We start from the raw sequence: 15204 nt of genomic DNA on the forward strand, positions 1-15204 counted from the left end.
GTAGGAACACACATTTGAATGGAAGAAGGATTAATTACTGCAGTGAAGAATACAGCACTGAAAGAACAGTGGAGATCTAACTCTCACTTGTCACACAAGTCAACAAGATATGGACAATTTTAAAGTATTGGACCTCCTACATTTTACAATTATTTGCTAAAAAGTGCAGTTCATGACAGATGGCTTGTTTGCTATCCAGGATGCAATGTGCAGTTAAATACCTGCACTTAGAAATTTAAAATGAAATATTAACTTCTCTACTTCACAGTTCCTGCAAATAGATAGCACTCAACGTGTAACACACATGTAACTCCATGAGGCCATCAGTTGGCCTTCACTGATGGGGAGTTAACAAGACGACACAGAAAATAAAACTTTTTATTGTCGATACTTCATGGGCACAGTTTGATATCTGCTGGGGCTAGCGTTCATTGGGACTGCAATTAAATCCTCTTTACGGAAGAAGATTCTTGTGGAAGCATGTTCAGTGCTAGATTACCATTCCTAATACAGTCTGCCTGGCTTTTGGAGGTCTTGGACCTAGTTTCTTGAACAGTTTACTTAGACTATCTGAAATTGGTGAAGACCACTGATCAGATGGGCTCACATATTCAGGTTTCTGCCAGCTGCAGCTCCCTCCTCTCTTCCAGTAACATCACTCACAAGGGGAGAAGGAGCTTAAAACTACATAGGGAAACTGTAGCTTAAAAGTCAGGATGGTAGATCTGAGAGATGCAGCCCCTTCCTTCATTTGTAGTTCTGAACCACAGCTGAGCATTATTATTAAAGCAAAATTCTTTTTTGAAGATGACAAGTTTAATTCTCATGTTTTTGGGACAGAGCAAATTTTTGATAGAACTGCAATACAGTGCAAATCAAATCAAAGTCTCACTTAACAGCAAGAAGAAAACATGGGATCCCAGATACCAGGGTGCTGGTTTTAAAGAGACCAACCTAAGTTTGCTGTGGGTGGAAACTCCCACTCCAGCTGGACAGCATGGGATGCTGTTAACAGTAAGCATCTCTCAGCACCCTTAAGAGGACTTTGTTTACAAACAAATAATAATCAATAAATAAATAATCAATGACCTGTCAATTCAACCACTGAAGTATGCCAAAACTGTTCCTCTTATAGAGAACTGAAGAAGTCAATTCTCCTTTGGACTTCAAACATGAGTTCTCTGGGACACTGCCAGAAGGGCCTTGCATAACGTGAAACCCAATATCCAGCAGTGGCCCATGTTAAATAAAACTGATCATTCATTAGCAAACAGAAGCACTCATTTGATATCCTGGGAGATCAGATTAGAAGCAAATGAAATTAACTGAATCCCAAAGAGAGGGAAGTGTCAGCATGATTTCCCTTTGCTGCTTGCAACATGATGAAATTTGAATGGCAAGCAGTGCCACCAATATATTTTGAACTACTATTAAACACAGAAGCTATAATCTTTTAATTAGTTTCCTCACAGAAAAATGGAGCAAGCAGTGTTCAGCACCACTCTGTATCTGGCAGATGGGTTTACCATTCCAGATAATGAAAAAAAATTAAATTTTTACTGCGCCTACCCACTGTATATGAGGTTCAATCCTGAAACTGCTATCTATCCTATTATAAGATGCAAGATTACATATTAATGAAAACATGTGCCATCTTGGCAAATTACGTTCTCATTTCTATTCCAGCACTCTCAGATGTTGTGTCAAGACAAAGGGCCAAATGCAGACTCACACACCATGCCCTGATGCATGACAAGAGTTGCAAATCTACTTTATAAAGCATCTGGTAAGAGCTTGCCTGGAAGGCAAGACTTCCTGTGGTGGAAAGTCCGCCTTGTTACTGGCTGGGTTGGGCTGTGTTCCTCCAACCCTCGAACCATGGCAGGGCATGTCTTCCGTGCCAGGCACATGGCCTTGCACATTGTCTCATTTTCCCTCTGACCCTGAAAATATTCTGACCCAGATATTTTCTGGGAACAAAAATTTAAAAGTGCTTTAACTTTCAGATAACTTACTACCAACTCACTTCCCCTATCGTGCCAACTTCTGTCAGTTCAATAAACAAAATTGGTAACACACTCTGTAGTGGCTCCTCAACTGTCACAAGCAGAATTGAGCCCTAAATGTCTGAAATGGAATCACTTCATCAAGCTTTGGCAAGTCCAACACTACTACTTTTATTTTAGTCTAAACATGAAGTGAATTTGTTTAAGAGAGTATTTCATTATATATTCATATAATGTGCTCAGACATTCTAAAAGTTATTTAAATTTATTAAAATTTTATTAGTCAAATTTGTTCCTGTAAATGAATACCAATATTTTGAATGCACCAATATCACTGAGTTTTAGTCATACAAAAAATATCTTCATGCACATAAATAAGTTCTATCAATTAATACCGACAGGACTAAGTAAGGAGATATCAATGTACACCAACTGTGGAGCTAGTTTAATCTGCAGTGTCAAGATGGTTTGCTTATCAGTATGGAGCAGCACAAGCAACACTCCCAGCTAGGAATCTTATTTATAAAAGAACTCATGAACAAAATGTGAAGCATAATGAAGTTTAATACAAAAAAGGGGATAAACCTGAACCATCCTCAAGAAATGATGACTTTTTTTTTTTACTAAGTGACAGCCTATTCTGCCTTAAGATACAAGCTTTGAGCACCTTGCAGATAATTCATCTCATTAAGTTCTTTTCTTAAATGTTGGGGAAGAAAAATGTGGTTCAGAACTGACAATCATTCATAAATGCTCATATGCACAGGAAAACTAATCAATCCTAAAGAGAAATGCAATAGTTCTTCTTGTCTTTCCAACAGCTTCATCCTAGCTTAACTCCTCTGGAATTACTCTCAGCTAGCATCAGCATAACAACAGAAACATAATCACTTTTAATGTATTGTGGTTAATATAAATGTGCAACAAATGCATTGACTGTTCAAAAAAACCTGATGTGTGTAAGTGGCACAATTGGTATAAATCAAAAGGTCTCACTTGCAGGTAAGAAGTTTGGTTTCAGTAGAGAGATAGAGATATAGATATATGCTATATTCTTGAAGAACAATGGGAAGGGAGGTGTCTAAATCCAGATGTAAATTACTCAGCTCAGATGTTTGAAAACCATGCTTGGTACACTCAACTGTGACAAGGGAAGGAGACTGTGTTAATGTAAAACTTTCATTTGGAAAATGCTTTAAAGCCATCTGTCCTCTGGGCTTGTCACCATGTTATTGCATCTGTGCATCGAGGGCCCCACACAAGCTGACTGTCATTCACTGAAGTACGTGTCCAGTTCAGAGGGCTTCCAGGTGGATTTCACTGCTCATGTTTCATACTCAATTCACTACATTTGGGAATTACTGTGACTGAAAGGCCAAGCCTAATTCAGCTTTTTCATTAGTCTCAGAGGAGGCCACTGTTTCTCATGGCGCAGTACTCGACTAGGAGGAACACGCATTGCCCAGCCTGCTCTCAGTTTCCAGTTTCTGAGAATCACCTTTGGAAATACTTGTTTTACGTAAAACATTGACAGAACTAAAGCCATGCCGGTCCTGCTGCCCACCCCTCTCGCTGCTGAAAGAAAACACGCAGTGGCTGCCTTTTCACCACAGCCTGCCAGCTACGCTGCCCTGGGTCCCGGGTGAGGAATTTACCGAACAGGGACCCTCACCATTCACACACTGGATCTGTACCAGCACTTACACACCATACAGTGAACACAAACAACTAAAGAATCATTTTCTCCCCCTTCCCAGCAAGTAACACCTTGCTGCATTTCATTCAAGCTCTCCTGGGCAAATGCATGTTACCAACAATTGCAACCAGTGAATAATAAATATTAATAAAGCATTTAATTGGAATCTTTTTGAAAAGCACTTTCACCAGCACAGCTGGCAAGAGCCTCCTTGAACAAATGCTGCCTGCTTGCCAAGTACAACATAGGTAGAATCATAATTAGCCAGCAGAGGCTAAGGACCATACATGCGTAAAACATCACTGCTGAATCCTGAGTTTTTCAAAGCATGTATTTAATAGACTGAAATAATTTGGGAATTCTGCCTAAATTTCCCTTCTCTGGCCTTGTCACTTTTGAGCAGTTGCTGGTTATTTCTTAGCATGACAGTACCTACTAACAGACTCAGACACTGCTTCTGAGCTAAACCAGCACCCTGGGAAAGCATTCCCTCCAGCCTCTACATCCCAGGTCACGTCATCTATGGTTGTCAGAAAAATAGTTCTTTAAGACCAGCAATGGATGAAAGGGTTCATAAATATTGGTTAAGTATAATTTCCCTTTATTTAGTTTGACACTGATGGGTCTCTGCCTGCCTCAAAGAACTGCTATTTGTTCAGTCAGGAAAAAAATCCACCCTCTTCCACCATGCCCTGATGCTTTTCTTAAATAGCAGTTTGCCAAAGTCTAGTAAATTCAATGGACCAAGGCATTTGCCCAGAAATCACACTTGCTTGGAAGACTGAGCACATTGCAAAAATATCTCTGTTTTACACTGGCTGCACAGCATCAGGTGCCTCTAGGAATACTTAGTTTATGGGTGGCAATTACACCCTTTGTAAGAGCTAAGTGTGGGATTTAACAACTTTCCTACTGGTGTTAAATACATACCTGTAGTCTAAACTATTTTTGTTCTAGTCCTTAATAATTTCCCATGTAATCCTTTATTAAAGCTCATTGAAAGAAGAGACTGGATGCTTTTTAGTGTGCAATCAATTGACAATCTTTGCAGTAGGTTCATCTGTGTATTTTCCCACTTGAAACCCTTGCACTAAATTCTGGTTGGCATATGAATTCTTTGCACAATTTCCTCAGAGAGCACACTGATGTGGAAACGTGAAGGAGGTACTCCCTCAGCAACCAGAGGACTTCATACAGTACAAGGAAGATGGCCTTCTATTGAATGAAGAGTCATTGGTGAAAGTGACCCATAATTTGTGATACATGAAAAGAATATCCATTTGGATAAACGAATACCTTCATTTTAAAATTAGTATCATATTGCAACCCAAAGTCTTCTCTTCCAACTGACAGCCACTGCGCTTTTGAAGTGAACAAATTCTAATTTATATTGGGAGCACGCAAAATACTTTTCCAACTATGTTTATTCTTCTACAGTCTTGTTCCTAGTAATTTATCCAAGCCTAGTACAACAGCATATTTCAATCATATGGTCAGAGATGGGAAATAAGGCCGTATGACTTAGGAAAGTCATACTGAGTGGTAAACAACAGAAACTTAGAGGCAATCATTCTGCACAAGATTTGAAAGTGTCAGAAAAGCTACCAAGGCACAGACTAAGGGGATGAGCTGGCAAGTAAAAAGGTAATAAGAATAAGCCAAGTTTTCCAGGAAGCCAGTACAGCCAATTCCTTCATTAGCAATGCCCACAGCACGTCTCTGTCTGCTCCGTTAATGCCACCTGCTGGTCAATCGAAAGATCTTATTCTGTGTTGGCTCCTTGGGGGACTTGCTGACCTCGGGGACAGAACACAGAGCACCAACAGAGCCAAAGAATATCATCTTTGTGAGAGAAAGACTTCATGGTCAATGCCTATGGGGACCTTAAGGATCACAGATGCATCCACGTATCCTCATGAAAGAGGACGGTTGAAGGAAGATCTACTAAATCCATCATACCTGTATGTACTGTATGTAACGTACTCACCAAGCTCTAGGGCTGCTAGAAAGATCAGCTAAGTGCCAGTGCATTTTTGAATAAATGGAATCAACCAAGGACTTACAGTTAATTAACGCTGAAATAAAGCTATTCAGGAGTAACTTTGGCCTGTTGGAATTGGCCTAACAGACATTTTTGCAAAACAAAAAAGACAAAATTTCTAAAACTAAGAAAAACTCTCAACCTAGAAAGTTAAAATGAAAATACCTCTACCTCTGTCCAAAGCCTTACTGTGTTAAAGTTATCACTGTAGGTCAATGCATAAAATCACAGCAATGTCTTTTTCAAGAGTATCAAAATACTTTGCTCAAGTCTACAAATTTGAAACAACTGGCTGAAACTGAACACATCCAAATGTGTTACGTAGGACATCCCAACTGATTCTAACATTGGTCAAATTAAACTCCTCACGTGAAAACACATCACTGCAACAGAGCTACCATCATAAGACTAGACTGCAATTTAAAGAACATATCACTGGAAATACAATGCAGTGGGTTAGTGATGTTTACAGAAAAGTTCAGCCATCTATACTGAACCATGGTCCTAACAAAATAAATTCACAGCAAGGGTACTAAACCAGCCATTATGCATGGTCTTGATTTTCAGTCTTTTTAATATCCCACTGGCTTATTCCTCCAAGATGCTCCTATTTTGGACAACTTCCAAGATCTACCCAGTTCTTCTTTACCATATATTCATTACCATGGATTTTCTCTAATACTTCTTTAGCATCCTGGCTCTAGTTTCCTCAATTCTATTTATACAGATCACTCAAGATGTTATCCTCTCCTTTCTGAGGCTAAAACTGTTCTCTCTGAAGGACTAGTGCTTACAGAAAGGTGATCTTCAGAGACAGTGATGTACTGACACAAGTGTAAAGTATGTTGCAGGCAATCAAAGATCATTGCTGTACAAAATGAACTCTTCGTAAGTGGAAAAAAATCAAGTCCAAGCAGCAAAGTAACAGTTGATTTTGATATCTCTACACTTTTCAAAGCTAAGTCAAAAATGTAAGAATTTCTAACTAATCAATTAACTGATAGACTGACAGGGTTGAAACACCATCTATATTCAATGTCAGATTGGGGACTTCCCATCACCACCACTGTCATTTTAATATCACACTCAAATGCATTTATACATTTGTCAAGGAGGCTGACACACAGCTGTTCTACCATCAGCATAACTCAACAAGTATTTGAGTTAACACTTGCTTGAACTGATTAAAAATAAAACATTTACAAGTTTACGTAAACACTATTAAGTATGTTGTATGTTCACTGTTTGCATTTTCCTTAGCTTGCACTGTAACAGTTTCTCATGCACTTTACTTTCTGGCCACCACAGCTGTAGCATTGCAGGGAATTCCCCTCCTAAACCAATGCGAAGAGAATTTTAAAGCCTGGAGAAGTGTCTTCACAGTCGTATATTTTGTGAGATCTGCATTTTGTAACTAAAAGGAATGGAGACAGTTTTTTAAGCAGTAATTTCAAAATCCCCTAAAAATACAGTCAAATGAAAAGTGACATCACATAGTAAAACATGAACTATGATGAATAATGACTGGAAGTATAAGGGAAATGCCATGCATTCAAAATTATATCTATTCCTTCTAATGTCTGTATTTGCAATGAAATACCATTTCAGTGACCCTCCAAGCAGAGGCAGTACCTTTCTGTCAAGCTCAAACAAGTAATGCTTCTTACTTGGAGGGTATGCATCAGCACTCTGCAAGCTGGCAATATTAGCTTTGTTATTTATAAGCAACTTTTTGCATGTAGCTAACATTTCTAGGGCAACTCCAAGAATGAGAGTTTCTGCCTGGCTTCTCATGGCTGCATTTAACATTTCTGTCCTTGAGCACAACACCAATCCTCAGCACATACCTGCAACACCTACATCTGATGAAAGGCAACAGAGGGCTATTTCCTACCACAGGTCAATAAACCTGACATGGAATCCCCTCACACTGGAAGACATTTTTATATGTACATGGTAGCTTTATGTACCTTCATCCACTGACTTGTGAGCTGTCTATACATTACTGGATTATTTACTCATCTCAGAGCTACCTCTGTTATACAAATATGGATGTGCTACTGCATAAGAATCTCATACTGCTGCTAACTGGGAAAATATTACACATACTACAGAGGAGCAGGATACTTATCATCTCAGACCAGTATATGCAACTCCATGCCAACCGCTCCCTGCTTTAATAGAGTCAGAATAGTCATCTAGCACCACTGAGCACCAGGAGGTGCTGGGACTGGGTTAGCTTACCAAGATAAATAGACAGATGGAAAAAGTTGATGTTCAGTTTCTGTGAGAGTTACAGTTTACTCTGTGTATGGGAAACATCTCTGGACTTTTTGGAGCTTTCAAGAGCAGCAGGGGTTCCTGTTGCCAGTTCTTTTTCATCTTACTGATTTGTTGATTTTAACATTCCCATTGTAGAAGAGCTTTGATGACAACAGCAACAGGGTCAGACACATGCTCTTCAACTAATGGTGCTAAGAAAGATACACTTTGAGGATCAAATCATTATTTGAAGTTAATTTGACTGATATTGTCCTGATTTTGATTTTCATTTGCTCATGAACATGACCAGCTACTAAATATACTCAAGTTGCTGTGTTGGATCAACTCTTCCAATTTCTCGGAGTACATTTTTGACTAGAGGCTGGTTTTCTTCTCCTTTGCCCTCTCTCTGTGGAGAGAAGAGAGGAAAAAGGGTATGTTAGTTTTATACTCGCTCTGTCATGGAAATTAGGGAGGCAGAGTTTGCGTTTTCCCTGCACAGATCAGCTTTTGCTGTACACAAACACCACTAATTACCCTCTCTTCATGTCTGAATATCAGAAAAATTATCTATATTTAGTAGACTCAATATAAGATTAAGAGAAGGATAAGGCTTCAGAGCAAGACACAATGAATATCTTGTTCAAGAGAATCCAGTATTTCTCAAAGCTTAATGCTACCAATCCATTTCCTTACAGAGAGAAGAGAATGAATTTGATTAAAATTTCTGCCATCCTTTCTATCTTATGGGTTCTTAGCAGGAATCTTTTAGAGGACAACATGAAAGGCTTGTTCTCTGCATGTTATTCCTTCTGTGGGTACTACTTTTCTACATATACTACACCATACTCAAGCAGATAACAAGTGACACAATCTCTTACCTTCATCATGTTGTACCCCTCCTTCCCTCTCCTGCTCTTCTAGTGTCACAAAAGATACAGAGGGAAGGGCAGAGTGCAAGAAAGGTGAGGGAGATTTGTGAAGTGAACAGATACCATGGGACTAGGAGAGCAAGCCACTGACTAAATATGAGACTCCCAAAGGAAGGAAAACCTAAAAACCATAAGTAGGACAGGCCAAGAAGAGATCATGAGAGGAGTTACATATAGGCATGAAGAACCGAAAAGAAAGAACTAGTTGTATAAAGAGGGGAGAAGCTCTGCTGCCGACTATTGCACCCAGCCCTAAACACACAGCCGTATCATACCTATGACACCTCACACACAGAACAAGTATCACTGCAAGTCTCACCACCCCATTTCCGAGAAGAGCCTTTGGATTCCACAATGGAATTATTTGTGTTTGATTTACAAAGCCTCTACTTTAGGGAAACAGTTTTTAGTGCGGTTTTATTGAACCCCAGAAGAGTGCCAAACAGCGGACAACATTCCAGCTAAACCTAAAGTGCAAACTGTCCCTATCATATAAAACCAGTTCCCTGAAATCTTTCTGATCATGAGGCTTCCATTAAAATTGTGCAGTATGCATTGTGGATATGTTATTAATAACACTTGGGTTATTTTTCCTAGTACATCAGTCACCATGATGTCAAGAAAAAGATCAAATACAGCTAAGAGATTAGGACATACCATGACAGCACTCACTTCATCTCAAGCCATGACAACTAAAATGCACATTTCAGGAGTGGGAGAACAGCCCTCATTCACATTCTAGAAGACACCGATGAGTGAGCTCTAGTTAGAAGTGCTGTAATTATCCACTTTGCACTGGATAATTATCAGTGTTTCTAATTAAAGATGGGTAACCGTACAGGACTTTGTAATTACATGAGATAACATTTGCATCACAATAAGACATGGCCCACACTTCCTCATTTGTGTTGCTTAGCCACGTAGGTTCAGGGCATACCAAAAACATTTCATCTCCAGCTCACTATACCAAAAGCAGAGGTACAGACCCATATGAAGAGGGCCATACCCCTTGTAACATTTACTTCACTCAGGGAACTAGCGCACATGTATTAATTTGGGTACCATAAGTAGTATCTACAAGGAGAGTTTGCCAGGCTGGTTGCCATCAAGCATTTTCTAGTAGAAGAATCTAGAGACTCTACAAAGATCACCAGCTACACAACTGAAGCTTCAACCACATGGGTCAGTCCTATTTCAACAAATTTATTGGGCATCACTTCAATGATTAGAGCCTCTGGGAACTGGCAGTGCAGGCATTTCATCTTTACCCCCTTCACAATACTTTCTACAGTCTTGAACCAGCCTGCTTTCCGTGACAAACCCTTCACCAGATGACCTTTAGCTTGGCCAGGCAGCCAACCATAACCCAGGCAGAGAAATTCCAGGCAATCGCTTTCTTAAACAATCCCAAATTTCAGGGGCATGAGTGTAAGCAGCAATGCCAGGGAACTATTTGTGCAAACATCACCATAAAAGTTATGCAGTGAATTATTTGATGAGAACCAGAGCTGCACTTTCCAATCAACAATTTGTTCTTCATTCTCTGACTAGTCTGTCCTCAGGGCTAATCACTTTGGTGGATTTATACCCAGAATGAACCTGCCCTTGTGTGCATATGGCCACTCCTTCAGTTTCTAGGTAATTTCTCTCCTTGCTTCAGTGCAGCGATAGGAAAAGACAATGATTGCTTCAAGACAGCAGATGAGCAAGGTAATAGTGAGCAGTGATGAAGGAATGTGGATGGGAAGTGTTACCATGGCAACAGGGGGACAGAGAGCTTTCCAGGTTTGGGAAAGCAAGCAAATTTTTCATTACACTCAAAACATCCAGCTTTGGTCCTACCCTGGGCTCTGAGCAGCCCTTGTGACTTTGGGGTGGGGTGTGAGAGTTAAAACAGCATTTGGCCCCAGGGTGCAATTACATTATGGCAAAGGATAAAGAGCAGCTGGGCAAATAACAAAGAAATTCAAACTGGCATTCAGGTCAATGTCTTCAGCATAAATTTATGCTACTGGATTTTGCAGTGGATCCATAAATCCATTATGTTTCAAGAAAACTTAGAAAAAATCTTACTCCTGTTCTTTTCTGAAACAAAATGTCTAATACCACATTCCCAAGCACTGGCTACATTTGCCATATATGTCATGTAGGCACTGTATGGTAAGCGTTTTCTTGCCAAAACTGATGCCAAGTAAGAGCAATACATGACTATAAACATGGAAGAATCGCATTAAAAGCAAGGAATACACCAGGTCTGTGGCTAATAAGACCATCTGTTGATGGTCCTTCAACAGTAATAGCTTTGCCCCTTTTGGCTGGTATAGGTTTTTCAGAAGAACAATATAGGGTGTGGCATGTGCAGACAAGCTACACACATGCTATTATGGCACAGTATAGTTTGAGTACAACTTATTCTCTATCTTTAACAGACACAACAATGATTATGTTACCCACAACAGCTATCATTTACATTAACTGTAGTTCCTAAAGAACCCAGCATAAGCACAGAGAAGGACAAAATTAGAACTCCATTTTCCCCACCAAAGGTACCAAAAGATCAAACATAGTGGCTGACCAGCTAATGTGGCTATACTATAAAAGGGAGCACCAATTTTCATTTACATATATAACGAAATGGCAAGAAGTCTGCAATGTTTTTCTGAGTTAAGATGAAAAACTCACTGCAAGAGTGAGTGTATGCATGTGCTTAAATATAAAGAAGCTGTTAGCCTACAGGATGAACCACATGAACTCTGCAAGTTGGCAGAAGATTTACAGAGAGGCAAAGCTGACAATTTACAGAAATCACCTCCTGGGGCATGCAGTCTACAGCAGTTATAATTTCTGAAAAAGTCTGTGGGAGTGCTATTAGAGGGAAGTGTCATTTGGAGTAAAGGAACAAAATGCAAGATTATATTTGAATATGTAGGTCTGCTGATGGTCGATGTCTCTGCTGGTCAATACAAATACATTTTGGAGGAAATAATGGTAGTTCTAATGTCAAAGTAAAGGCTGATAATAACAGCAAGAAGATGCAAATCTTTCACCTTCCGAGGGGCATGATACAGCTGACAGTGATAAATGATATAATCCCTCCCTCTGCTTCTTAGGGAAGCTGAGCATGACAGATAATCTCACACTGTTTTTTGGAGGAGGCAATAAATTCACCAGGTGAGCCGTGAAGACCCACGTTGAGGTCACAGCAGTTTTTGCTGAACATCAAGTCACAGCTGCAGTCATTTGCACTTTCCAGTTTGTTTCTGACTCCTTCCACAATCAGACCTCAGAAGCCCACAGAATACAGTCCAGAACACTTTTAAAATCTAAAACATCAGGCTAGGAGCAGGACGCTCATAGTATTAACTCACTATCAGTAGTGCCCAGTGAGGTATACCAGCTGCTGGTCGCATCAGACAGAAGCCTACAGATACAGCTATGCTATTCCAATCCAAACACAACCTGCCTCTGGCCCACAACTCACCTAGGGCAGGAAAAACCAAATCCCTTCAAACCTATAGCCATGTAGTACTTTGCACTTATGGGATGAGGAGCACTAAGGGACTGAATTGATCCCTTTACCCATTGACAGTGATCACAGCTGCAATCGCCAGGTTTTCTAGGAGCAAAGGATGCTCCCTCCAGGCTGTCCTTTAAACAAGTACAGCAAATGCCCTCCTGCCTGTCCCCTGTCCCACCTGCCCCAGCTGCTCTCAACTCTGCAAAGCCTGTCATGGAGTCTCTGCAGGTTTTTGGAGGAAATTCTATAGGTGCAAGTGCCCTATTAACATCGGGTACTCAGAGAAGCTCTGCTATCAGAGGCACACGGTACTTTCCCAGGCACCTTACACATCAGACTACTACAGGCTCTGGAAGAAGAGATTTACATTTAACCCCTCATTTCTCATATCTGGCCTTTAGCATATTCCACTTTCTGGTAAATGTATAATACAGCCAGGGGAATGGCCACTGTCAGCTTCAGTCAAATATGCTGGGGGGGGCGGGCAGGAAGGGTCTGATGTTTCTTGAGAGCACACAACATCATTCACTGATCTAAGGTGGAGGAAAATCTGGAATGACAGATTTGTCTCAGTCAGAGGATATGGAGACACTTCTTTTATGTGAGCCTAGATGTGCCTCTGGGAAAATGAGAGGGCACAAGTGGAGCAGCTGTAGGCAAACAGATATGATCACTAGCTTTGTATCTCACACTTAAACCCCAGAGAGCTATTTATTGGCTCTGTATTAACTCCCAGGAAGACTGAAATTACATGGATTTAACTGTTAGAAGGAAGCTTATCAGAAATAATTCCCATCATACCCGAAATGATGACTTTTAGACAAGCAGGGGACTCCTCTCCCCTTTCTGTACCACCTCAAATGGTATTCCTACAATTTAACAGTTGATAGCACTTCCAGAAGCAGCTGTTTTCACTTATAAAATGGTCCTTGACAGTTCCTGCACTCTCATCAAGAGCATGTTTATATTCACAGCAGGGTGGGTACCTCCTAAACTGGCATGTTAATATGCTATCAGACCTTTCTAAATCACGATTTCACTTTTCCTTATTGAAATCTCAGTCCCAAAGGGGATTTTCTGTTACCAGCATGTTAACAGTGGTCTGGATCAAACTAATGTGGTGACTGCAAGCCAGATGCTCTGGCAGGAGGATTTCAGTCAGCATACCCAGCAGTTTCTGCGGAGTGAGGACCTCACTTACACATTGCAGTCACAGGAGGAATGCTACTGTGCTGTCGAAATGTATGCATTTTGGGTAGGATGCATTGGCCAGCAGCAGTATTAGTATCGGTTTACCTCCAGCTCTGTTACACTTAGGGCACATCCACAGCCCAAACCAAGTACACTGCAGAGATGTCTGAAGAGGTAGCCACCACCCAAGGATCAAAACCAGAAGCCAAATAACAGCATTAGCATGGTGCTGGGCCCAAAATCATTCAGCCCTGCTGATTATAGCCGATTTTAACTAAACCAGTGCAAGCGGACATGGCACCACAATCCACTCTGACTCCCCCATGTTTCAAGCCACTGTGAGTTAGTCTGGTTTGCAAAGTGGGGCGCACTGATGGGTCAGTTCCTCACTTCTCCAAGCTAGACTGCTTGGCAGCACCGCAGTGGTCACCAGGCTTCCCAGGATGTGAGAATTGTTCCTGCCAAAGGCTTCCTTGCAGCACAACCATGCTGAGGACTAAAACTTGCTAGACTTTATCCCTACAGCTTAGAGTTGATGTCTCCAGGACACAGCACTGAGTATTACTGCTGGTATGGCTTTCTTCCCATTTAGAATCACTGGACCAAAGATGTTATTGTAATGTCTGTGCTACAGAAGCCCTGCAACAACTGTCCTCAGCACAGCAAAAAAGGGAAGCAGTACCTTTACAGTTTGGAAAATGTCCAAGCAGCAAACCTCCTAGGGAGCCCTTGGGGACTACCAGGTGGTACAGTGGCCAAATGCAAGCAGAATGCAGAAGTTTTAGATGAGGAATTATGGTAAGGGCAGGGGAGCAGCAAAGAGGTCCAGAAAGCACTTTCTGGAGACTGGTTTGCAGGACAAAGAGGAGGGACAGATGGATGGAGGTGGGGAAAAGTTCACCAGCTCTTTGAACCTGAACTTCATTCCTAACTTTTATCCACATGGCAATTATGAACACTGACCACAAGGCACTAGGAGAATCTATCCTCCAGGCAGCAACCTGATCAAGCCATAACCTAAGGTGAGTTGGAGGTCTGAACACCTCAGACCTGAACAAACATAGTTCCCAGGTGCTTCAATACCTCTTCAGCTGGGATAAAAAGAAAGGAGAGCTGTTTCTCACTTTTCCAGGCTACCACTGAGTCACATTTCCAAGCAAAATTAGTGATGTTGAATAAATTTCTGAAATGCCTCATTAGCTGTTCCAAATGATACCATGACAGCAAAGTAAAATATAAACTACAGTTGCTGAGCTCTTTCATGTAACTATCACCCCCTGTCTTGCTACAGGAAAAGAAACAAACACCAGCATTGTTGTATTTTTTTCCCCCCAAACAGAAAAGTGAAAGGAACCAAACAGAACCAAACTCTGCCATACACTCTTCAAGACTTCCGGGGCTTAACATGGAACAAATACCTTACTGAAAGCAGAACCACAAATTGTGAATTTCTGCAATTTTCTTTCAGTTTGTCTTAAAATACTATCAATCACACCTTGGCAGACAAACACACCGCTAGCAGCTTCACCTCACCATAGGCATCATCTCCATCTTAAGCC

This window comes from Phaethon lepturus, unplaced genomic scaffold (assembly GCF_000687285.1).
Source record: "Phaethon lepturus isolate BGI_N335 unplaced genomic scaffold, ASM68728v1 scaffold30949, whole genome shotgun sequence".
NCBI classification, from domain to species: Eukaryota; Metazoa; Chordata; class Aves; order Phaethontiformes; family Phaethontidae; genus Phaethon; species Phaethon lepturus.